General features: G+C 36.8%; 1 long non-coding RNA gene across 4 annotated transcripts; it reads right to left on the minus strand.

The window, feature by feature from the left end:
• Window positions 1-2,023: 2,023 nt before the first annotated feature.
• Window positions 2,024-25,415, minus strand: LOC134478969 (uncharacterized). Of its 4 annotated transcripts, XR_010051803.1 has the most exons (4): window positions 25,382-25,415; window positions 9,927-9,988; window positions 5,988-6,038; window positions 2,024-2,473 (listed from the first exon to the last, which is right to left on the minus strand). It is a non-coding gene; the product is annotated as an uncharacterized LOC134478969 (long non-coding RNA). The 4 variants fall into 4 exon arrangements; XR_010051802.1 differs by lacking the exon at window positions 5,988-6,038; XR_010051801.1 differs by lacking the exon at window positions 25,382-25,415 and having other exon boundaries at window positions 9,927-19,069.
• Between the last annotated feature and the right edge of the window lie 96 nt (window positions 25,416-25,511).

Here is a 25,511-nt window from a genome sequence, read left to right on the forward strand (position 1 = left end):
ACACCCATAAAGAAGGGGAAGGGAAGGGATTAGGGGGATGTTTGCCCGGAAACCGAGAAAGGGAATAACACTCGAAATGTAAATAAGAAATACTCAAGTTAATAAAAAAAAAAAGCTGCTTTGGAACACCTGAGACTGTGTTTCAGGACCTTTGTCAGCCACCAGCAAGGGGTGGGATAAGTGGCAACAGTATTATGGCTCAACATTTCCAGTGTTAGTAATGTGCTAGCTGGATTCGGGACCCATTTGTTGACATGAAGCCTTGCCTTTCCACACTCACAATTACATTGCATGAAGTGTTGAGATTCCTGCATGTTAGAGTCTTTGAGTTTGCTGCCCTCTCTTTATGTTCCTTGTCAGCATACATTATTTTTAATTTACTGCAAAACGAACTGTATGTTAAAGTTTTCTTTACCTATTTTGATAATTAAGATTATTCTTGCATCATTAAAGCAAATTAAACTCATGGTACAAAAACAAAAGTTTCAGGAGAAAATTAAAATTGAAATCCACACTCAATCCAAATGCATGCCCCATTTTCAAACCAAGTGGTAATTATGGATTCGTGAGTGTTGCTGTTTGCTCTATTTATGAATGGTTGCATGTGTGAGGATGCATGTATAACATTACTCGAATGCAGGGTTCTAAGAGTTATGTGGAAAACTATTATATATTACATTGCACCAGTACAGTAGAAAAGAATTAGACCTTACGACATTTGATTTTTACCTTAAATACATTTATATATTATCTCCATTACAATCGATTTCTGGGTATCATATCCCATTATTTCAATGCCCTTTTAAATGTTTAAGCAATATCACAAATATTAGTATTATTTTTCCATTAATATATAAATATTTACTGAGATTTGACTTTACATTTCATGCATGTTATAATCCATAGATATCTATTAACTTTAAAATTGAATGTACTATAACACATGATTACAAAAACAAATATTCAGAGCTTTGACCACAGATATTGTAGTTTACATGAATCATCATAGTATACAATAATGATGTACACATTCTCCAGACAAATATTAGTGTGTCCTTAGAGTTGCATTTTCCTTTCCTTCCCATGTGCATGTGTGTGATACACACACATGTGGTTCATGTTCACCTGGGTGAGTATGTTTAAATGCAGGACAGAGTTAGATGTCAGGTGTTTTACCCGATGGCTCATATTGACAAATGGTATCTTACTAGATAATTGTCTTGGTATAGCATGTCAGTTTATTCTGGGGATCCCCTATATCTCTCTTTTGTGTGCTAGGATTACAGGTAAACTGCAACAAGTGCCCAGCTTTGATTTAGGTACTGGGAATATGTAGTTCTCGTTCTTGTGTGACAAGGCTTTGATACCTGAGTCTACTCAGTTTCTAGTTTTCTTTAACAGAAGAGTAAAATTGTGCATTTATGTCTTTTATTTATGAGTCTATCATTTTACATGTATTATGGGATCCATGGGTGGACAGAAGAGAGTGCTGAATCATGAGCCAGCCTGTGTTGGAACAAGGAAGTTAAGTCAGGTCATGAAGAAAGGAGAACAAGGAAGGTCACATGTTTCTAAATCATTTCTACAGCTCCAAGCTTTTCTGTTTTCAAGTGATACACTAACATTTTTGTTTGTTTATTATGTTTGTATTATCTGATAATACTTTGAAATTAAATATATTTTGATTATGTTCTTCCCCTGCTCCAAGTGCTGACCCTTTCCCCATTCCTACATACCACATTTAAAGTTCTTCCTCAAAAAAGAAACAAAAACACAAACAACAAACAAACAAACTAGAAAAGAATGAAAAAACACAGGACCAAAACCAAACAAACAATAGAACAGCCCCACCCCAACAAATGGTAACCAAATATATGTACACACACATAAAAAATGTGGACTACATTATATGTTGATCCACTACTTCTGAACATGAGGACTACCTTGGAGTAAAATGATTACCCAATGACATTCCACTGGAGAAAACTGATTTTCTCTCTTCTAGAAGATATAAATGGCAAGGTTTTCGATGAACCATTTATTCATTCACTTTTAAAGTATAAAAATAAAATATAAAACAATAAAGCCAAATGTATCACCTAAAAGTTAAAAGGACAAACCATCAGAAAGAATAGAACCTAAAAAAAGGCATGAAAATCCAAGACTTAGTCCTCCATTCCCTCAGGAATCCTATAAAGCAGTAAAGTGGATGGTGCAGACCCATGTAAGCCTTGTCCATGCTGTTTCAAGTCTCCGTGAGTTCATATGTCCTTTGCTCATGTTGATTTAGAGGGCCTGTTTTCTTGGTGACATCCATGCCCTCTGGCTCTTATATCTTTCTGCTTTCTCTTCCATGATGTTCTCTGAGCTCTAAGAGGAAGGATTTGATTTCAGTTAGGGCTGAGTCTTCTGAGGTCTCTAATCATCTTCATTATGACTGGCTGTGCAGGAGGAGGCTCTTCTGAAGACAGCACTATGAGAATACCACATTATCATTAGAAGTCACCTTATCCCTGTTTTGTTGCTGTTATTGGTTGTAGACAACCATTATTTGATTTTACCCTAAGTCCTTGGGCTACCTAGTCCAGGTTTAGTAGTGTTGGGTACGGATTCTATCTTATGGAGCAGGCTTTAGGTTAAATCAATTCTTGGTTTGTTACTCCCATAAGTTTTGTGCTACTATTGCCCTAGTATGCCCTTGTGATCTGCCAAGTAGGTTATAGGAATGGATCTCTGTCCTTTTAAAGATTAGCAGGTGCTCTTAAGTACTGAGGAAACTCTCCTTTGACCTCTGTGGTATTCTTAAACCTTTGCTTCCAATAAGATTTTATTTTATCAAATAAAAGGAAAGACAATCACACATAGCTGGACACACCTTTCACAGGAGTTAAGGATAAATTTGGTACCAGGACATTTGCTTGTTAGGAAATATAGGAGCCTTAGAGTATGTGCTTGCAATATGTCTTTGTCAAGTATATTTCTTAGTTCCTGATTTGATATGCACTGCTTAATCCTGTATTGTAAATATAAACATCATGTTTATTTCCTCAGATAAAGTAATGGGATGAAAGCCATATATAAGCTATAGGAATACATGGCTTGGGTTGAACCCAGAGCATTTCTATGTAACTACCTCTAGACCTGGGGCTAGAAAATTCTAGATTCCTACAATCTAAACTTCTGTAAGCTCAGTCCTTAAAGTCTTCAACTTCCAGCCTCTGTCTGCTAACCCCGGCCTAGAATATTTCAACCTGGCTGACTTACGGTTGAATAACCACACTCTTTTTAACTCTTTTTGAACTCTGGCTGGTTGATTCAACTCAGCTATTCTGGCTCAAAGTATTCTCCAAGATGACTGGTTCAAATTAGCTTTTCTCAGCTTCTAACTAAATTGATCTGCTGGGAAAGAGGGCCTCTTGCCAATTCCATGAGCTCATCTGAACTAAGGTTTACTGTACTCAACTGAACTGTACTAAACAGAACGCAGTTGAACTGAACTGATCTAAAATGAAATCAACTAAATTCAACTCTCTCTCCCTCACTGCCCTTTAAGTAGCTTCTTTTTCCTGGAAATTTTCATGAGTGTTGGAAGTATTTTATCTCTGACTTATTTTGTCAAATATTTCTCTAATTTGTCACTTTGTCTGCTCCTTAATTGGAGGTCATTTCAGGGAATTAAAGGTGTGTTCCAGCCAGAAGAGATAATGTTGTGTGGTATGTATGCATTCCAGACAGATCATTATCAGAATGTGATCCCTTGTCAGAGAAACCACATTGCTGGAATAAAAGTTCTCTATAATATTTTCTGTGACACCTATGTACCTCTAATGCCTGATACATCTGCTTCTAGTGGGCAGAAAAGAGTCATTTGACTAGACTCAGGGAATCATATACATCCCCTGTAGGTTTATATTTTTCAAAACATACTTTTAATAAGGGTCTTCAAATATACTGACAACACCCCTTCTAGCCCATCATCCAAATGTATGGGAACAAAAGATGGTAAATAAGACAAGGGGATGTGAACCTGCTTAGAAGTAAATCTTTGGGGCAATTTCAATCCCCATTTGTTAGGATACCAGCAGTTCATATCAGTAGTGTCAGGATATCAAACATCAATCACCAGCCGTAGCATAATCCAGCTGAAACCATAAGGACTCATCAGCAGGAGCATCCAGGATCACACAAAACTCCAGTAAAAGTACTTTGTCATATCTTTCTCAACAAACCAAGATAACTGAAAATGAGAGACCAATAAAATATTGCAAAGCTAGTCACACAAGCAAACATGCTGTCACTGCCAAATGACTCCTATTTATACTCTGTGCAAACATCACAAGTGCTTCAACAGGTCTTACCTCAGCAAAATATCATGTGAGTCTGCATCAGCATAATGCCACATGAATCTCTAACATATGATATACCAAGAAACTTCTACTTCAAAACATATATATATGTATATATATGCATGTATAAATAGTATTAAAAATGAAATACAATTGAATATATATATTATATTTTATTATATACAAATCATCAATATATATTACATTGTATGTATTCATATACATACATATTCATTATTCATATATTACATATATAGTATATTATATATATTGAATATACATATTATATTATACTTGCTAATATATATTATATTGAAGTAGAACTTGTATATATGTAATATATTAAATTGATATTCAATATTTGTGTTATATTCAACTTCAAAATATGCAATATATTCAATAAAATGTATTAATAATATATATTATTAAATATCTATGCCTAAGGTACATTCAAATGACATAAAATTAACCATCAAAAAATTTAAAAGCCAACTTCACAGTGCTATAGAATTAGTACTTCTAATTCTAAATTTGCACCATTATCGAAGAGAACAACAACACAGTTATGATTGAGTTACTTGCAATAACTCTTTTTGTGGAATTTCATAACTTCTAATATTCTCTTTGTCTAGATTTTAGGAAACTCCATGTCTGGCTTTTTATCTTTTATTTAATTTTCTCAGTACCTATATATGTCGTACAATTTAACCACCTTTCCTTGATTTTATGAGTGAACAATATTGTATTTCATGAATTTTGATGCTTTCTTTACATCTTCATGAGTTGTTTGCGACTGGGGTCATTTGTGTCCTCTGGAAATCTTCAGACATATTGTCATGAACACTCATGTAAAACCTTTGTGTGAATCAAATTCATTTAATTATTTTTTAGTATATGCCTAACAGATATTGGCAGCTACTTGCAAATTTTATGCACTACATTTCAGGGCCAAGAAATTGATTATTATGATGCATTTTTAATTGAACATATTTTATAACAAAAATATGGCTTTGTATTCCAGACTGAGGGTAAATCTCATATAGTTTTGATAGACAGGATGATAAAAATAATGATTTATGCTTTGATTTATCTCCAACATGTAGGCAATTTGTTTTAGCAGAGAGACAGGTCATAGTCTTTACATAGTTCCAAAAAGATTGTTGGTCATAAAAAAACCTTTTCCTGGTTCCTACATAAATGCTTTCAGGGAATCCAAGAGAATGGTAAGGTATAGTCAGTGCTTGATGGATTCCCCTGACAGGTGCATCAATCATGACAGTATGGCCATGGAATACTTCTTGCTTCAACAAATGACAAGAAAGGCTGGCAGATGACTAGTATGTTTTTCTCTGATGGTAGAATTCAATGCATAGATTTCACACACAATGGATGCCTATGGCACAATGTGACACACTGCAGACAAGCTCAGCTACACTAAAGATAACACACTTTAATACAACCTTAACCATATATTTACAAAAGTAATGATGACATATTAGAGACTATTTCCAAATTATTCTTCCCTAGGGAAACAAAAAATGATGCAATGATCTAAAATTTGACCTACTGTAGTGAAATGATATAATGCTAATCCAAAAGGTTATCAAATGTTTAGGAGCAAGGGAATATTTATTTACTCACTGTTTGTATCATGGAGGCTGTATTTCCTTCCCTAATTAATTTATACTGAACCTGAAAAGGAAATTACCAGTGAACACAATGAGAGGAGAAGATGGCCAAAAGCAGAGCTCCAGTGTTGTGACCATAAATCAGACCAGCCCATCCCTGAGATAGCTGTCTGAGTATGATATAGGGCAAATAGCTGCCGTCTCCTAGCTTGCCACAGCTTAAACTGTTCCTCCAAATATGTGAAATGCACACTGAGGATGGATGTGCATGCATTGAAATGTAGGGAAAGTAGAAGTGGGAAACGAGAAAAACTGAGGAAAGTGGATTTGGACATGATTTGAGATGTTTGATATTATAGACTAATACATAAGCTAAATATCATGATGCCATAGAAATGTAAGCCCTTAGATTGTAAGATGAATGCAAGAAGGATGACCAAAATGCGAATGCTTCACTCCTTCTTTAAAAGGGGAACAAGAATACCCTTGGGAGGGGATAGGGAGGCAAAGTTTAGAACAGAGGCTGAAGGAACACCCATTCAGAGCCTGCCCCACATGTGGCCCATACATATACAGCCACCCAACTAGATAAGATGGATGAAGCAAAGAAGCGCAGGCTGACAGGAACCGGATGTAGACCTCTCCTGAGAGACACAGCCAGAATACAGCAAATACAGAGGCGAATGCCAGCAGCAAACCACTGAACTGAGAACGGGACCCCCGTTGAAGGAATCAGAGAAAGGACTGGAAGATCTTGAAGGGACTCGAGACCCCATATGAACGACAATGCCAACCAACCAGAGCTTCCAGGGACTAAGCCACTACCCAAAGACTATACATGGACTGACCCTGGACTCTAACCTCATAGGTAGCAATGAATAGCCTAGTAAGAGTACCAGTGGATGGGGAAGCCCTTGGACCTGCTAAGACTGAATGCCCAGTGAACGTGATTGTTGTGGGGAGGGCGGTAATTGGGGAAGGAAGGGGAGGGGAACACCCATAGAGAAGGGGAGGGAGAGGGGTTAGGGGGATGTTGGCCCAGAAACCGGGAAGGGGACTAACAATTGAAATGTAAATAAGAAATACTCAAGTCAATAAAGATGGAAATAAAAGATGAATGCAATGATCACTGATTTCCCTTCTGTCAAGCACAACTATATTTAGACAACAGGAGAAGGAAAATTTAACATCTATTATTATAATACAAAATTCTAAGTTTGGAAACATTAACAAATGTTTTGGATATCTGTAGTAAATTGTTAAATAGAACAAAATCTAGGAGGCAGAATTTTAAATTAAGATGTATTGATAATGATATCTATCATGTTAGAAAATCTTTTATTATGATTTTTGAGTCTGTCAACCAGGAAAGATTCCAAAGTATTTTATTAAGGAAATTCATAAATACTATAGTATATATAAAAAGGAAAAATACCTCCCACAGAAATCCAAAAGTCTTAGAGAATGTAGGCAAGGGGGAGGAATGGTTTTTCGTCTGTCATGACACAGGTCACTAAGCACATATTTTCAAAATAGGGTTGTAATGAATTAAATGTGAATAAAACCAGCTTAGGAATACATGTCTGTACACAATATTTCTATGAAAGTTAATTTTTCATTTACTAATTTTAAGATATAAATCATTGTTATGCTCATACTCTTATACCGGCTAAAAATGAGCAATGTTGTAGCCCAAAATTTATATGTGCTGGGCTTAAATGCAAAAAATTCATTTATATCAGTGAGTTGGTGTCCCTATTAAAATAAGAATAGATATTTTTAAAGCTCATTCAGAAATAACTTTATTTATGTAGTTGATGTCTGTATGCAGGTGAGGACTGGCACAAGGTAAGGCGAGGCCTGTGATATATGTGATATAAGGTGGGGAAAGAGGTTTGTAAGGCTGGAGAGAGGAAAAGAAGGGCAAGGAACCACTATGGAGGCAGAGAAGACAACACAGATATGTGTGGCCTGAAATGGTCACAAGTAGTTATGAATGTTTCTTTCATTTATTTTTTTTCCTTTTCTTTCTTTAAATTTTTTTGGACTTTTTTTTTTTTTTTACATTTCAAGTGTTATCACCTTTCCCGGTTTCCTATTCATAAATGCCTTATTCCATTCCCCTCCCCCTTCTTCTACGACGGTATTTCTCATAGGTTTTTTGGTCCTGTCTTTAGGATTTTTGTATAACTGATCATAGATGAAAATAGTGATATCTTGACTTTTAACATACCATTTATATCCTTATCATTTCCTTCTCTTGTCTTATTGATCTAGCTAAGACTCCAAACACAGTACTGGACAGGAATAGACATGTAGATACTCTTGTTTTGATTCTGATCTGAGTGATAATGCTTTGTACTTTTGAAAATTTATCTTGATGATGACTCTATGTTTGTTACATGTACCCTTATTATGTTGAAATATGAATCCTCATTCCCAACCCTTTTCAGGACATTTGTCTTAGAGTTTGTGGATTTGTGAGTGTGAGAGTGTATGTCTGCGTATGTTGGTGTGTGTATATGTGTTTGTGTGTGTGTGTATGTGTGTCTATTACAGCATGATGTTTATGGACATTACTAATGTCTTGCTGACTATATTTGGGGCTTGTCAAGCAGAAGAGATTCCATGTACAGCACTCTAAACCTTATCAGTAGCCTTCTTGGCTACTACAGACCTACAGGACATCAAGTCAATCAGCCTTTCAGCATGATAGAAGAATGACCCTGTGACCCCATTCTTTTTTGCTTTCCTTTTTTCCCCCATTGGATTTTTCATTTACATTTCAAATGTTATCCCCTTCCCCAGTTTCCCTGTCCATAAGCCCACATCCCATCTCCTGAATCCTGCTTCTATCAGAGTGTTCCCCCACCAAACTCTCCACCCCTTCCTGCCTCCCGACCCTGACAGTCCCCTATACTGGGGCCTCCAGCCTTGGCAGAACCAAGAGCTTCTCCTCCTATTGATGCTCAACAAGGCCATCCTCTAATACATATGAAGCTGGAGCCATAGGTTTGTTCATACGTACTCCTACTTGGTGATCTATTGTCAGTTGGTGACAATTGAGGAAGAGAGACTCACTTGTCCTTATGGAAACAGGTTTCCATGACCTAGACCTAGAGGATGGTTCCATATCCGTTCACTCATGGTTAGCACTAACTGGACAAAGCAGGTGAATAATAATATAATACTATAATAATAATAATAATAATAATAATAATAATAATAATAATAATAATAATAATAATACAATTTCATAATATGTGAGGAGACAATTTTGATGACCCCAGAAGTAGTTAGATGGGGAGTGAACACTGGATAAAGTGAAAATACATTGTATACATGTATGAAATTTTCTTTTGTAAAACTTTTGTATTCATTCTTTTATTTATTTACATTTCAAATGTTGTCCTCATTCCTGGTCTCCCCTCCTTGAGACCCCACCACAATTCCCCTCTCCTTCACCTCTAAGAGGGTGCTTCCTCTCCTACCCACTAACTCCCTCCTCACTCCTCTAGCATCTCCCTTCTCTGGGGCATCAAGATTCTACAGGACCAAGCATGCTCCCCCACTCCTCTCAGGCCAGACAAGACAGTCCTCTGTTACATATGCAACAAGGGCCACAGACAAGCCCATGTAGACTATTTTTGGTGGCTTAATCCCTAGGAACTCTGAAGTGTCTGGCTTAGTTGATAGTGTTGTTCTTCTTATGGCGTTGCAATGCTTTTTAGCTCCTACAGTCCTTCCCCTAGCTCTTCCATAGTGGTCCCTGGGCTCAGTCCAATGGTTGATTGTTAGTATCTGCATATGTCTCAGTCAGGTTCTGGTAAAGCCTCTCAGAGGATAGCCATGCCAGGATCTTGTCTGCAACCACATCTTTGCAACAGCAGTAGTGTCAGGATTTGGTGTCTGTGCATGGGATGATCCCAAGTTGGGGTGGTCCCTGAATTACCTTTGCTTCAGTCTCTAGTCCATTGGGTTTTGTCCCTGAATTTCCTTTTTACAGAAATGATTCTGAAACAAAAATTTGGAGATGGGTGAGTGGCCTAATTCCTCAACCAGGTGCACATCTATCTACTGCAGGTGGTCTTTTCAGGTTCCCTCTCCTCACTGTTGGGCATTTCAGTTAATGTTCTCCCCATTGGGTCCTAGGAGCCTCTCACATCCCTGCTGTTTGGGACTTTCTAGTGGTTCTTGCCATCCCCTACCCCACACTACTGCATATTTCTATTCATTCTCCTGGCAGGTATGGGGCAGGGACAAGGGAGTAATCCAGAGGGTAAGGGGAATGAAATTTTCAATAAATAAAAAAATCTTTATTAAGAAAACAATAATTTATAGTTTTCTTGCCTAAATTCACATGGCACTTACCATTACTTTAATTCCATTTCTACAACACAAAATTAAGTAGCCCTCTTATTTGATCTGACCTGTTATTCCTCTTCTCTGGTGCCTAATTTCTGATTTACATTTCCTTTGCTTTGTTGTAGGCATTGTTGTCTGTCATATAAGCTCTACATCCTTAGCAACTTCATCACTTCAAAGCAGTAAGTTGTCACTACTATTGCCAAAGCCATGAAAGAAAACAAAGACAACAACAACAACAACAACAATCTAAGAGCTATTTTCTTATTATAGTATTATGTTGTGCTTTCTACTGGTTCCACTATTCTTTGTATATTTGTATCTTAAGTTGAAATGATATAAAATGTTTCTTTTTAATTATATTGTGTCTTTAAAATATGTTTAAACACAGATATAACATAAATTAAAATAAAAGCATAAGTGTCCTAAATAAATTTCAACAGTTTGCCTTCGTGGTGTTAGCAGAATTTTTTCCCAAATGGTTCTTATTTTTCCACACATAACTAGCAACAAGATGAAACAAATCAACCAACCATGAAAAAGAAGATAAAAATCAGTAAAGGAGAAGAAGTTAAAATACTGTAATTTATACCTAGAGCTAGACTGCTTGGGTTAGAATACCTTGATAATCAAGACATTTCTTAAGGCAGAAATTATGGATATTCATAACTTAGAAATGATGAGGATTCTAAGGCATTTACTACTGATGTGACAGACAATAGTATTATACCAAATCTCACACACACATACACTCACACACACACACAGAAATTAAAAACAAGAGAAACATAAAATGTCACTATGAATATGAGGATATACTGGAGAAGGCCCAGCTGAGGTATAGACTGTAGGATATTTACTGCTGCACATTCATTATGTTTCAACTGGAATATTATCAATTTGATGTACATGAAATAGGATGGGTTTCAGTGAAAAAATACAATAAACACCAGTGAGGATTCCTCAATAAAGTAGTTGGCTTTGTTGCATCTGTATTAATAACAACTGCACTACTATAAAGTATTCACTGAGTCATCTTCATTTAATATAGATTTTGTAAGGAAAAAGTGAATGTGTTTTTCTTTTGCCATAATTGCAAGCTTAGTACAACTTAGGTTCTTCAGATTGTTTTCTGCTAAAAAGGGAAGACTTTACTTTTAATTTATTTCCTTTATATTTGATTTATTAATTGTGACAAAAGGGTATTTAAATGTTTCTTTCTATTTTCTTTTAGCCCTATATTTTTCAACTTCAGTTAATAAATAAATCAATGCATATGATTTTAAATATATGTATTCTCTCTCTGTCTCTGCCCCCCCTCTATGTCTATGCCTATCTCAATCTCTCTGCCGTTTGTTTGTCTGGATGCAGTAGATTCCTATTCCTTGCGAGTCACTGTTTAAAAACTAGACTCTTTTCCAGAGCTTTCAATTTTCCCAGATAAATCAAAACTTGGTTTTTCCTTCTATCTACAACAATGTTCCCATGGGTACTGAAGTGTGAACTCATGACATTAGTGTTTGCCTGGAGGGAAACTGGACCTCCTTGTCAATAACGTAACTACTAATATAACATGATGTTAACAGCTTTCAACTCCAAGTCTATAGAGAGCAGCAAGTTTTGTAAATTGGCTACTCCTAATGAAAACTGCTTTTACAAATTGGAAAAAATTAAAAACTCCCCTTATGGCAAAGGAAACCATCAACAAAGTCAAGAGATACCTTATAAAATGAAACAAAATATTAAAATATCATGAATCTGAAAAGGAGGTAACAAAATGCACAGAGAACTCAATTCAATAGCAAGAAAAGGTAACTTTAGAAATGGTCAAAGTACATGAAAAGAGATTTCTAAAAGAAAGATATCATACTAGCATAAAACAGATGATAATAAATAATGTTTAACCTTCGGAGACATCAAGACATGTGAGCCAAAACTAAAGTGAGGCAAATCCACACCTTGCTGAGATGGCTATTACCAGACAACAAGAGAAAGTCTTAGTGAAGAATTGGGACGGATAGCTTAGCAAACAATGGTGAAAATACAATTAGAGCCATTATGGAAAATAAAGAGTATGTTCTTAAGGTATAAGTAGAACTATCATAAGGACCAGGAATCCCATTCCTGAGAATGTATGTGAGGATTTAAGTTGGTGTTGGTTGTCTTCCCTGATTTCTCTTCATTTTATTTATTGAGATCAAGTCTCTCACTAAGAAAAAACTTGTCAATTCTGCTTAGTCCAGGTACTCTTTTGGTTTGACTCAGCCTACATAGTGCTACAATGACAGGCAGCCAGCATGCCTTTCTGGCTTTGATGAGTTCTTGAAATCGGAACACTAGTCTTCATGCATACATGACAATCACTTTGTCCATAGAGCTTTCTTGGTAGACTCTTAATCTTCTTTTAAAAGATTAATATAATTCCTGTATGAAAAGTTTTCTAAAGTACCAGGCTGTCTAGAATCACCTTAAAATAAGAAATAAAAATGACTACTGTTGAATAAAAACTCACTGATATCAAAGTCTATAAATAGAATATCACAAAATAAATAACTACTAACCTCTGGTATGATTGGGTGGATTAGGTTTCTAAGTAACACTGAAGTCTTTTAATATTTTTCTTTCAGTCCGTGTCTGTGTAAGATGTTTTGAAAGCAAGAATGAAATAAATTAGGCTAAGGTTAATGAAAATAAACATCATAGTTAGGAAGTCTGATGGGCCTATGTGAGAATGCTCATACCTTTCCTTAACATGCCTTCATACTGAAACAATGATATTTCTAGCTCCTTACACTGTGAATGTGAGAGTACAATGGCCTGATTACTTCACCCACTCCACTAAACCTACTTTTAAAGAATCAAGTGTTGGAGTCTCTTCAGCCACCTGCTGTGTTACTGAATGGAGACAGGACCAGGCCAGCAGCTCTCCACCTGTGCTACTAGGAGGCATCCTTTGAAAACATGTTTTCCAAAATGAAAAGTCTGTCTTTGTCTACCAACCAAGAAGTGCGAGAAATGTTGGCTTGTCTATCACATTTATTACTCATAGAGTGGGCCCAGATGAGTTGTGAAGTTCGTATATTCATGATGTGCAAGCTTCAGGAATATTAAATAATTTTTTCTTGAATAAACTTATTGTTATTTTTATAAATTATAAATGACAATAATAGCCTTTTCATAAACATAAATCTCAGTTTTCTTATTATGCCATATAATTTTCCACATTATCGTTCTTCTTATTCTTCATAATATTTTGGTTGATCTTGTTCTTTTAATTTTAATTTTTTCCTTTATTTTTTAAATGATATCCCACTTCTTAGTTAACCCTCAATCAACTCACCCATCCCTTCCACCCTACTGTCTCTACTTTACCTCTAAGAGGTAAAGTTACCTACTATCAGTTCCCCACTGTCGCCTAACTGCCCTACTTTGGGGCATCAAGCTTCCCTTGCCTCTCATTGATGTTAGAAAAGGTCATCCTTTGCTACATATGTATCTGGAGTCCTGGTTTCCTCCATGTATACTCTTTGCTTTGTGATTTGATCCCTGAGAGCTCTGAGTGGTTCAGTTAGTTGATATTGTTCTTCTTATGAGGTTGCAACCCCCTTCAGCTCCTTCCGTCCTTCTCCTAGTTCTTCCATTGGAATCACCAGACTCACTCTGATGGCTGTCTGTAAGTATCCACATCCATATTGCTCAGGTTCTGGTAGAACCTCTCAGAGAACAATAATATCAGGCTCCTGCCAGCAAGCACTTCTTGGCATCAGCAATAGTATGTGGATTTCGTGTATTCAGATGGATCTCTAGCTGTAGTTGTCTCTGGTTGGCTTTACTTCAGTCTCTGCTTTTATGTTGTATGGGTTTTTGTTTTTTGGGGTTTTTTGTTTGTTTGTTTGTTTTGTTTTGTTTTGTTTTTGTCCTTGTCTTTCCTTTGGACAAGAACATTCTGGCTTTACATTTTTGAAATATGTGTGTGGCCCCCTTCCCAACTAGGGGCTGTGCCTATCTACTGGAGGTGGTCTCTAAATGTTGTTTCTCCCCTTTGTTAGCTATAGTCATCACCATTGGCTCCTGGGAGTCTCTTACTGTAGTATGTGACTTTCTAGTGGCTACCCCAGTTCTATATCCCCGTCTCCTACATGTTTATATTCAATTTCCTGTTCCTTTTTAACTCTTTCTTGTTCCTGCCCCCCTCTTTCCCCCTCTCGCATCTCTCTCCCTCCCAGGTCCAGCCCTCTAGCTCCTTTGTTTATTTTGTTCCCTGTTCTATCTAGGACTGAAGCATCTAAATTTTGGTCTTTCTTCCTCTTAAGCTACATATGGTTTGTGGGTTGTATTTTGAGTATTCTGAGCTTTTTATTCACTTAATATGCAGAATTCTTTGATATGGAAATTCACTTAGTTCATATTATTTGACAATGAAAAATCATTTTCACAAGTGGAAGTCAATGGATGGATTGATGTATAAATAGAGGATGCATAAATATATGATGGATAGACAGGTAAATGACAAGTAGTTAGATTAAGATAAATAATAGATAAATGATGGATAGATACCATATAGATGGTAGAGAGGTATAAAAATAGTAAAAAAAATTATTAAATTAAACTCTGTCTTTAACAATCGTATTTCCTGGACTTAAAATGTACCACGATAGGTGTACTATGCTTGTAGAAATAGATGCATATAGCTGTCAATAAATATATAGAAATTCATTATTTTTCCTCATTTCCCGAAGTACATGCATGTGTATGATTATAGATAACTGAAAACTTAGAGTAATGAACCTACTTTATCATTGTGAATGAAAACAACAGCATCCAATGATAAAAAGATGAAAGAGACAAAATATGAGGAAAGCTGTCTGGTTACAGTCATGTCGAATGCTTGGGTACAGTAACTTGAACAGAGAGTTCCAATGAGGAGAGGGGAATCCCTATAGAAACCTGAGGTAAAAGGTAAGGTTTGCGGTGATCAGCCTGGCATAAACAATGCCATCAACATGGGTTGTTATTTTACTAAAATGTTTTTATGTGCTAACAACATTATTTCCTGGACTTAAAATGAAGCAAGGTAGGCATACTATGTTTGTGGCAGTCAGTGGATCTTCTTGATACTGGAACGGTCAGTTATATTATACAAATTTTTACCTGATTTTCTGGGTTAAAGATTCCTATGTGAACTAAGCTACCAACATAAAATCAACCCTGCATGATTTCACTCACAAATGGAATATCTTAAAAAATAAAATAAAGATGAACATGTTAGAACCAGAGAGTAAAATGGAAGTTGTACCAGATGGAAAGTGAGCAGTGAATTAGGAAAAATATGAAGAAGTTATGCCAAAAGCTCAGTGTCTGCATGGAAAGAGCATTTTAACCAAGCAGTTTTATTCTTCTGAGTTTGATTCTATTCAGAATTTCCCAAAATGCTTTACGTTTTTGTAACAGCAAACATACCTATTTACTTTCTTATCCATTTACAAGCATTTGTTCAGCATCAATTTTTAACATTCTGTGAGTGGCTATGACACTTTAGAAACACATACCTTACGGTTATGTAGAGCAGGTCTGGAGCTGCCACACTTTCTGTTCTGAACGCCTGATGTTGAGGCATTTACAATTCATATTATCAGGAAGGAATTTTAAGGCTATATATAGCCACTGGCATTTTATATAAAATAAATTAGTTCTTATGATCTATGCATGGCAGCAATATAATTTCTGTCAGGGACAAGTATACGTTTGGGTCCATGCATGAAATTTTTCCCCTTATAATCTCTTGCCTTTCTTTTGCTTACAAGAGGTCATGAAGTAATTGATAAATAATTTAAATTAATATAAATGTGTGGCACTTATAGAGTTGATTAAATAACTTATAATTTTTATATCATTCAGAGGGGCTAAAATAAATGAACTATTAAGACTAAAGAATCTGACAGTAAGAACGCTAAGGGATCTATGGGTACAATCAAAGCAGAAGTCCACTGAATTAAGCATTTGCTAGAATGTATATCTTGATTGTGCCAATCTCAACATTTAAAGCCTGACCTCAGGGAAAGAAGATTCACCTAACCCTCGAGAGACTTGAGTCCCCAGGGAGTGGGAGGAGGAATAGGATGAGGAACAGTTGTGGGGCAGAAAAGAACTGAAAAAAAAGATTAAATAATAATAATGGGGGTTGGGGATTTAGCTCAGTGGTAGAGCGCTTGCCTACCAAGCGCAAGGCCCTGGGTTCGGTCCCCAGCTCCTAAAAAAAGAAAAAAAAATAATGATGATGATGATGATCATCATCATCTCGATTTTCAGCTTGGTGTTATTGTAAGATATTAGAACAGTGGTTCTCAACTGTGAGGTATAGCTTCTTTAGGTGTCACATATCAGATATCCTGCATTTCGGATTTTTACAGTTATGATTCATAACAATAGAAACATCACAGTTATAAGTATCAACAATATAACTTTATGGCTGGAGTTCACTACACAGAGGAATGGATACAGAAAGTGTGGTACATTTACACATTGGAGTACTACTCCTCTATTAAATACAATGACTACATGAAATTCTTAGGCAAATGAATGGAACAAGAAAATATCTTCTGAGTGAAGGAACCCAATCACAAAAGAACACATGGTATGCACTCGCTGACAGATGGATATTAGCCCAAAAGCTCGAATTACACAAGATACAATCCATAGACCACATGAAGCTCAAGAAGAAGGATGACCAAAGTACAGATGCTTCAGTCCTTCTTAGAAGAAGGAACAAAAATACTCACAGGAGGAAATACAGAGACAAAGTTTGGAGCACAGACTGAAGGAAAGGCTATCCAGAGACTGCCCAACCTGGGGATCCATCCCATAAACATACAGCCACCAAATTCAGACAATATTGCACATGCCAAGGAGTACATGCTGACAAGAACCTGATCTAGCTGTCTCCTGAAAGGTCCTGCCAGAGCCTGTCAAATACAGAGGTGGATGCTCCTAGCCAACCACTGAACTGAGAATAGGGTCCCCAATGAAGGAGTTAGAGAAAGGACTGAAGGAGCTGAAGGGGATTGCAACCCCATAAGAACAACAATACCAACCAGATCCCCCAGAGCTCCTAAGGACTAAACCATCTTCCAAAGTGTACACATACATGAACCCATGGCTCCAGCTGCATATATAGTAGAGGATGGCCTTGTCAGGCATCAATGGGAGGAGAGGCCTTTGGTCCTATCAAGGCTCAATGCCCCAGTGTAGGGGACTGTCAGGGCAGGGTGTCAGGAGGGAGTGGGTGGGTTTGTGGGGGAGCACCCCATAGAAGCAGAGGGACTGGGGATGGGATAGCAGGTCTCTGGAGGGAAAACTGGGGAAGGGGATAACATTTGGAATATAAATTGAAAAATACCTAATAAAAGAATAAAAAGTGTGACAGCATTAGTCAGGCTGAGAAACAATGTTCTGGATCCTAGTGAGAGCTCTGCAGGTTGCTAGGAAAACTTCTGCAAGTACTGGTATGACTGGATGAGATGTCCCCATTTTCTCCCATTTTCTCTCTCCCATTTCTCTCTCTTCTCTATCTCCTCATATTTTCCTTCCCTCCATCCTTCCCTTTCCTCCTTTCCTCTTCTGCTCTTCCTTCTTCTTATTCCACTCTCTCCATCTTAGATACTCAGTTAAGCCCTTCTTATAGACCAGAATATGATGGATCAAAGGCCTGGTGATGATTTAGGTATTAAGACAAAACAATATGGAGCCAATGTGTAGAAGGAATAGTATACATGCTAGTATATGGCGCTTTGTATAGTTGAGATATTTCCCACAGTGTAATGACATTATACCAGTTGCTTATATGCTTCTTTCATTTCCTTTTCTTAAACAAATTAAAGTAAACTGATAAAAAAGTATCAGAATGGCTGGAAAGAAAATAATGTTATGGACCAGTTTTGAATATTTATTTTATATATCCATTGTGTGAATTTACTCCTGGTCCAGTAGTAAACCAATTCAAAAGTTGCATTTTTAGTTTTACTAACCTTCCACAGCCAACATACATTCTATAGAGGTATTTGTAATCTCTTAGGACATTAAGGTAGTAGAAAGTTAAGAAAAATTTCTTAAGTAGCTAAAACAAAGTTAATTGTCCCCAAATATACACAAATATGAGGTATTTAGCAAACAGCCAGTATAGGAAGAACTAATGCAGGAACTCAGGTAAGGATGGGATGTTATCTCACAAGTCTTTCAAATCAGACAAATCAGACACAGTTAGGACCCTACGTTTTGAGACATAATGTCACACTGTATCCATCTTCCTGCCTTAGTGTACTTTACCAAGTGTCTGGAGATTCTAACTCTTCCATATGCATCTGTTGTGGTTTGTTAGTCTGTGGTGAGAAATGAGAAGTCTATCTTTGTCTTCTTATCCTGAGCTCCCTACTATTCTGAACTCTGAAATCTCATGGCCTTTGTAATGTCAAGGAAGAACTGGATTCCAGTAATGACCTTTCTTTTCTTTCTTACGCTTTTTCAAAATATAGCTGACAAAGCTGTGGAAAGAGGAAAGGAAAGTTAATATTTGCCAGAAAAATAAAAAAAAAAAAAGATTGGGCTCAACAGGGTGACGGGCAACTCTCAAGAGCTGAGAGTTGTAATGGATAACCTGTATTTTTTTAAAAATTGGGTATTTTATTTATTTTCATTTCAAATGTTATCCCATTTTCCAGTTTCCTCTCTGGAAACCCTCTATCCCTTCCCCCCTCTCCTTACTTCTATGAAGGTGCTCCCCCTATCCATTCACCCATTCCCACCTCCCCACCCTGTAACCTGTAACGTTTAATTGGCCAGATTTGGAATTGCACAAAAGATTGAGGCATACTTCTGAGGTATGGAGAGAGGACAATCCCAGAGAGCTGATAGAAAAAGAACCACACTAATATGAGCCACATGATTCTATGAGCTGAGTCCTCTATAAGAATAAATGTGGTGAAGGATAGAAAAACAACAGAGCACCAGAATTCCTTTTCATTGTTTCCCAGTCCACCATGATGTGAATTGGTCTGCTTCCTAACTCACTCCATGCTTGCCACAATTCACTTAACCCTTTGAAACTTTGAGTCAATGATAAATCTTTCCCCTATGTTGAGTAATTTGATCATAGTGATGGCAAGACACCTAGTATAGGAGGGAGGGAAGAAATTATTATGCTGTAAAATGACTTCTCTATTGTTGTGTAGTGAGATGAATAGCCAATAGTACCATGCCACACATTTTAATATAGAGCTCTGCACAGACAATAGTAATGTAATGTGGTTGTCCACTTTAGTTCTCCATGGAGACATTCTATGTAGACATAGTCATAGGTTATGCATTCATTTCTATCACACTTGCTACAGTTGGAAACACCTTAGAATAATTCACTCTCACCTATCTTTGAATTCAGACCTATTTTATGCAGCTCTAGTAATATATAATTCAAATGACGTGATGTTAAGTTTGTTTAATTAAACATGAAAAGAGCCAAGTATGTGTTGATACATGAAACATGAAGAACAAATAAACAAGATTGGTATTTTTAATGAGTGATATCTGTAAAACAGAGAGGAGCCTACCCTGGCTGTCCTCCAAGGATTCCAACAAGCAGCTGACTGACACAGATGCGGTACTTTTACACAACCAAGGGACTGAAGTTGGGGATTGCTGTGGTTGAATTAGAGAAAGGCAGGAAGAAGTTGAGGAAAAGGGTAACCCCATAGGAAGACGAACAGTCTCACCAAACCTGGAACCCTGAGATCTCTCAGACTAAGCTACCAACCAGGCAGCATAGAGTAGCTGGTACAAGGCCCCTAACACACATACTGCAGAGGACTGCCTGGTATAGCCTCAGTGAGAGACGATGTGCCTAATCCCTAAGAGACTTGAGACCTCAGGGAGTAGGGTGGCCTGGTGGGATGTGGATATGGGGACATCCTCTTGGAGACAGGGTGAGGGAGAATGGGATGAGGAACTGTCAGAAGGCAGATTAGATAATGACTGGAATTTCAAAAAAGATTAAGGATAAATATTCTCTTTAGTATAAGTGAGAACAGAACTGGGCCTTAGTCTGAAACGTATAGGCGCAATGCCCTGTTTTCTCCTAAATTTTCAGATAATGATTTGTTATATCAACCTATGTCCAGAAGTACTGTCTTTTCCTCTCTTACACATTGCTACAAATGTTATGTTTGTCACAGGCGCCATTTCAGTTCTCGGATAATTCTTTATCATCTTATGGTATTTTTACATTGATCCTCAGGTTTTTCTTACATTTTTTCCTTTGTTTCACTAATATTGTCTATATCTGAAAACACAGAAGTATAATTTTCTCTTTACAAACTAATATTTTACTTCAAAGTACTAGGAAATTACAATGAAATAAATAAATAACTCTGGACTATTTTTTACATACCAAATAATACTAACTTTGTATCTTTTTAATATAAATTTGTATTGATTCACAACACTGATGTAATAGAGATAATTATACTTCTTCAAGTATAAGTGTTATACTTATCATTCACATGCAAAATAAATCTTTAGGTTATATAATACTCATAAATAACATATAGGTAAATTCTCAGTTAGAAGCCAGTTTCAAATATAATTTTAGCTAAAATACTTTCACACATATATAAGCTTAGATACAGATTATATCGCAAGCATCAGCACTTAAGTTCTAATTATGAATTTTATTCACTCAAGAATTAATTACTACTCAAAATATCAGTTATGGGGATTTTTTTTTTTGGTATGTACATTGCCACAAATCTGCTTTCAATTTATAAATGAGTTTACTTATTTCACATTTTATAAATTCTACACAAAAAATAATCCATTTTATTAGGAGGTGTTTGATAAATTAATAAAGACAGTGGTTATATCTGTTAGTTTGGAAGAAATAATTTAACACTAGCAAGTTATGGATTTTGTATATTAGGGAAAAGTTATATAGCTTAAGTCTGTCTTTCAGAAACTGTGTGGGCGTTGTTAAAGGTGCTGGGCTTTGCTATGAGTTTTGCATCCATCTAAAGTTTATTTGATGTATAGTTTTACTAACTGCAAGGTCCAAATAGTATGTCGTCGATGTCCTGTGGAGGGAATCTGTTGTTGTGGTACAATATGGTAAAGAAAAATACATAAAAACAGCCGCCTACAGAAAGGACCAAACAGTAGTTCTCTTGAGAGAACTAATTTTTTATCACAAAACACAACACACACTATTATTAAAGCTTTAATTGATTTACCATGTTGGTGCCCCAGATATGATGACAATCATGGTGAGATGAGATGACATGCGACAGAAAGACAGACAGAGGTTTACGTTTTAAAACAAATCAAGATTGCATCACAAGATGCCCAAAATAAAGAAAGCAAGTGACAGTAAATGCTGGTGAGGTTTTGCGTAATGAGTAGTCCTTATTCTATGCTATTAGAAATGTATGCAGCTTCACCAACTATGGCATCAATAAGAAGCTTCGCAGCAAAGCTTTGATGGAAGTATATGAGAAGGACTATGAGTTCTTCTGCATGTACATTTCCTAATGCTTAGAGATGGAAGCAACCTAAATGCTTCATCAAACGAATGATGAATAAAGAAAATGCCATACATAAAGCAGACTGAAAGAGAAATTAGGGAAATGACAGCCTTCACAGTAGTCACAAATAACATAAAATACCTCGGTGTCACTCTCACCAAGCAAACGAAAGATCTGCATGACAAGAACTTCAAGTCTCTGAAGAAAGAAATTGAAGAAGGTCTTAGAAGATGGGAAGACCTCTCATGCTCATGGACTGGCAGGATTAATACAGTAAAAAGGGCCATCTTGCCAAAAGCAATCTGCAGATTCAATGCAATGCCCATCAAAGTTCTAACTCAATGCTTCATAGACTTAGAAAGAGCAATTTGCAAATTCATTTGGAACAACAAAAAAACAGGATAGCAAAAACTATCCTCAATAATAAGAGAAATTCTAAGGGAATCACCATCGCTCACCTCAAGCAGTATTACAGTGGGATAGTGTATAGTGTGTTGTATTAGTACATAGATAGGCAGGTAGATCAATGCAATAGAACTGAAAATCCAGAAATGAACCCACATACCTATGGTCACTTGATCTTTGACAAAGAAGCTAAAACCATCCAGTAGAAAAAAGATAGCATTTTCGACATATGGTACTGGTTCAACTGGAGGTCAGTATGCAGAAGAATGCAAATCAATTCATTCTTACTGCCCTGTTCAAAGCTTAAATCTAATTGGATCATGGACCTCCACATAAAACAGATACACACAAACTTATAGAAGAAAAAAATGGAGAAGAGTCTTGAACACATGGGCACTGGAGAAAATTTCCTGAACAGAACACCAATGACATATGCTCTAAGATCAAAAATTGACAAATGGAACCTCAAAAAACTGCAAAGCTTCTGTAAGGCAAAGGACATTGTCATTTAATTAACTTTTTTTTTTCTTTTCTTTTTTTCGGAGCTGGGGACCGAACCCAGGGCCTTGCGCTCGCTAGGCAAGCGCTCTACCGCTGAGCTAAATCCCCAACCAGGACATTGTCATTAGGGTAAAATGGCAACCAACAAATTAGGAAAAGATCTTTATCAGTACTACATCCAATAGAGGGATAATAATATATAAAAAGAACTCAATAAGTTAGGCTCCAGAGATGCAAATAACCTTATTAAAAATGGGGCACAGAGCTAAAGAAAACGTTCTCAGCTGAGGAATATCGAATGGCTGAGAAGTTCCTAAAGAAATGTTCGACATCCTTAGTTATCAGGGAAATGTGCCTGCTGACAGGAGCCTGATATAGCTCTCTCCTGAGAGTCTCAGCCAGAGTGTGACTATTACAGAGGCCAATGCTAGCAGCAAACCATTGAACTGAGAATGGGGTCCCCATTGGAGGAGTTAGATAAAGGATTCAAGGAGCTGAAGGGGCTTCCAACCCCATAAGAATAATACCAACAAACCAGGGCTCCCAGGGACCAAATCACTACCTAAAGAGTACGCATGGACAGACCCATGACTCCAGCTGCATATGTTACAAAGGATGGCCTTGTTGGGTACCAACGGGAAGAGAAACCCTTGGTCCTGCCAAGGCTGGAGTCTCCAGTGTAGGGGAATGCCAGGGAGGAGAGGCAGGAAGGGGGGGTGTTTAGGGAAGGGTGTTTGGGGGGGGTAATGGGATAGAGGGCTTATGGACGAGAAACCAAGAAATGGAATAACATTTGAAATGTAAATTAAAAAATATCTAATGAAAAATTTTTACAAACTTTGAAAAAAAGAAAGGAAAGTCGAAAAAAAGAAAAAAAATGAATGAAGGTTTATTCAGTCATGAAGAATAATCAAATTATGACATGAAGGAAAAAGTCAAGATCCAAAAGTCAAACTCAGAAATACAAAGATCACATGATTTCCATCATTTCTCATTCCATAGATGATTCACTATGTTTTTAATTTTTCATATATTATGTTATTTTGAGATTTATTTTGGGGCTATAGATGCATGTGGGTATGTGCACTCATTTTTGGATGTTCTTAGAAACAAGGGAAAGGTGTAATTTCTCCTGAACCTAGAATCACAGGATTTTGTGACAAACTCAACATGAGTGTTAGGAACAGAATGAATTTCTCTGCAAGAAAAGCAAGCACTCTTAACTATGAAATCATCTCTTCAGCTCTTCTCTCTCTCACGCATTCAGGCATGTTTTACCTATTGAATTTATACCATATTAAGAAGACAAAAAAATGTAAAAGTATCCAAAATACGTTCAAAAAGGTATATGAATGTAAAAGATTTGGGGATATAATAGATTGTCAGAGCTATATACTGACTTTCTCTTTAAAGTGCTTAAGGCATAGCATGGCGGCAAATTCCTTTAATCCCAATACCAGTCAGGCAGAGGCAAGAGGATCTCTGAGTTTGAGGCAAACATGGTTTACATAGGAAGTTCTAAAACTGTCAGGACTACATTGAGTGTCCTTATGTCAAAACAAAGCAAAACAAAACAAAAACAAAGCAAAGCAAAGACAAAAAGAAAAAAACATAAACAAAAAACTCAAAATTTTAATTTAGCCAGGCATGGCTTCCAGTTGAGGGATTGGGACTCCAACCCAGCCAGACACAAAATCAGCCGTCTGTAATTATCTTACCTGCAAGATGTTTGAGTGTTAAAAGTGGCACAGAACTTATAAGGGTGACCAACCAATGATGGGTCCAACCTGAGACCCAAATCATGACAGAAAGCACATACCTGATACTTCCTAGAGGCCAGGAGCTAAAGGTTGTATAACCCAGGGATCTAGGATAGAGCTAAACATGTCTGGAAAACCAAAAGACAATTAATAAATTCCTAATGATATTCTTCAGTATTTGTAGACCAGAGCCTGAAGACTAGTTATCAGAGAAGCTTCATTCAGCAACTGATGGGAACAGAAAGAAATACCACAGCCAAATATTAGGTGGAGCTCAGGGAATCCATCTAAAGAGTGAGAAGAAGGCCTGTAGGAGCTCAGGGCTTAAGGACATTATAAGAAAATGATCTATAGAATCAACTACCCTTGGATGATAGGGGCTTACAGAGACTGAACCTAAAATCAGGGAGCTCATATGGGTATTAAACCAGGTTCTCTGCTTATATGTTTGTTATATTTGTATAGTAGATTACTCTGACCTTTTTGCCCGCTTTCAGAACCCTTTTGTTACTATAGAGTTGCTTTGTTTAACCTTAATATGAGGAAATATGCCTAGTCTTACTGCAACTTGATATGCCATGTTTGGTTGATATTCCTGAGGCCTGACTTTTATGAAGGGAAATAAAAAAGGAAAGGATTTGGAGGAGCAGGAAGGTGGGCTGGGGGGTAGATGAATAGGGAGGGGAACAGTGGCCAATATGTAATACGAAAGAATAAAAAAGCCAAAACCAGCTAAACAAACAAACAAAAAAACCCAAACACGTTAATATCTAAAACCTTTAGAAAACAACTGTAACTATGATTTTTAGGCTTACTCAGTCATCATGGGTGATAGTAAAGTTTATTCTTAGAATTTTACGTGACAGAAAATCCAAGAGTAAGGGACTCTCAGCATTCCCCTTATGTCATAGTGTTCTTGTTCCCTTTATGACATCATTTTTCCAC

This window comes from Rattus norvegicus, chromosome 5 (genome assembly GCF_036323735.1).
Source record: "Rattus norvegicus strain BN/NHsdMcwi chromosome 5, GRCr8, whole genome shotgun sequence".
In the NCBI taxonomy this organism is placed as follows: Eukaryota; Metazoa; Chordata; class Mammalia; order Rodentia; family Muridae; genus Rattus; species Rattus norvegicus.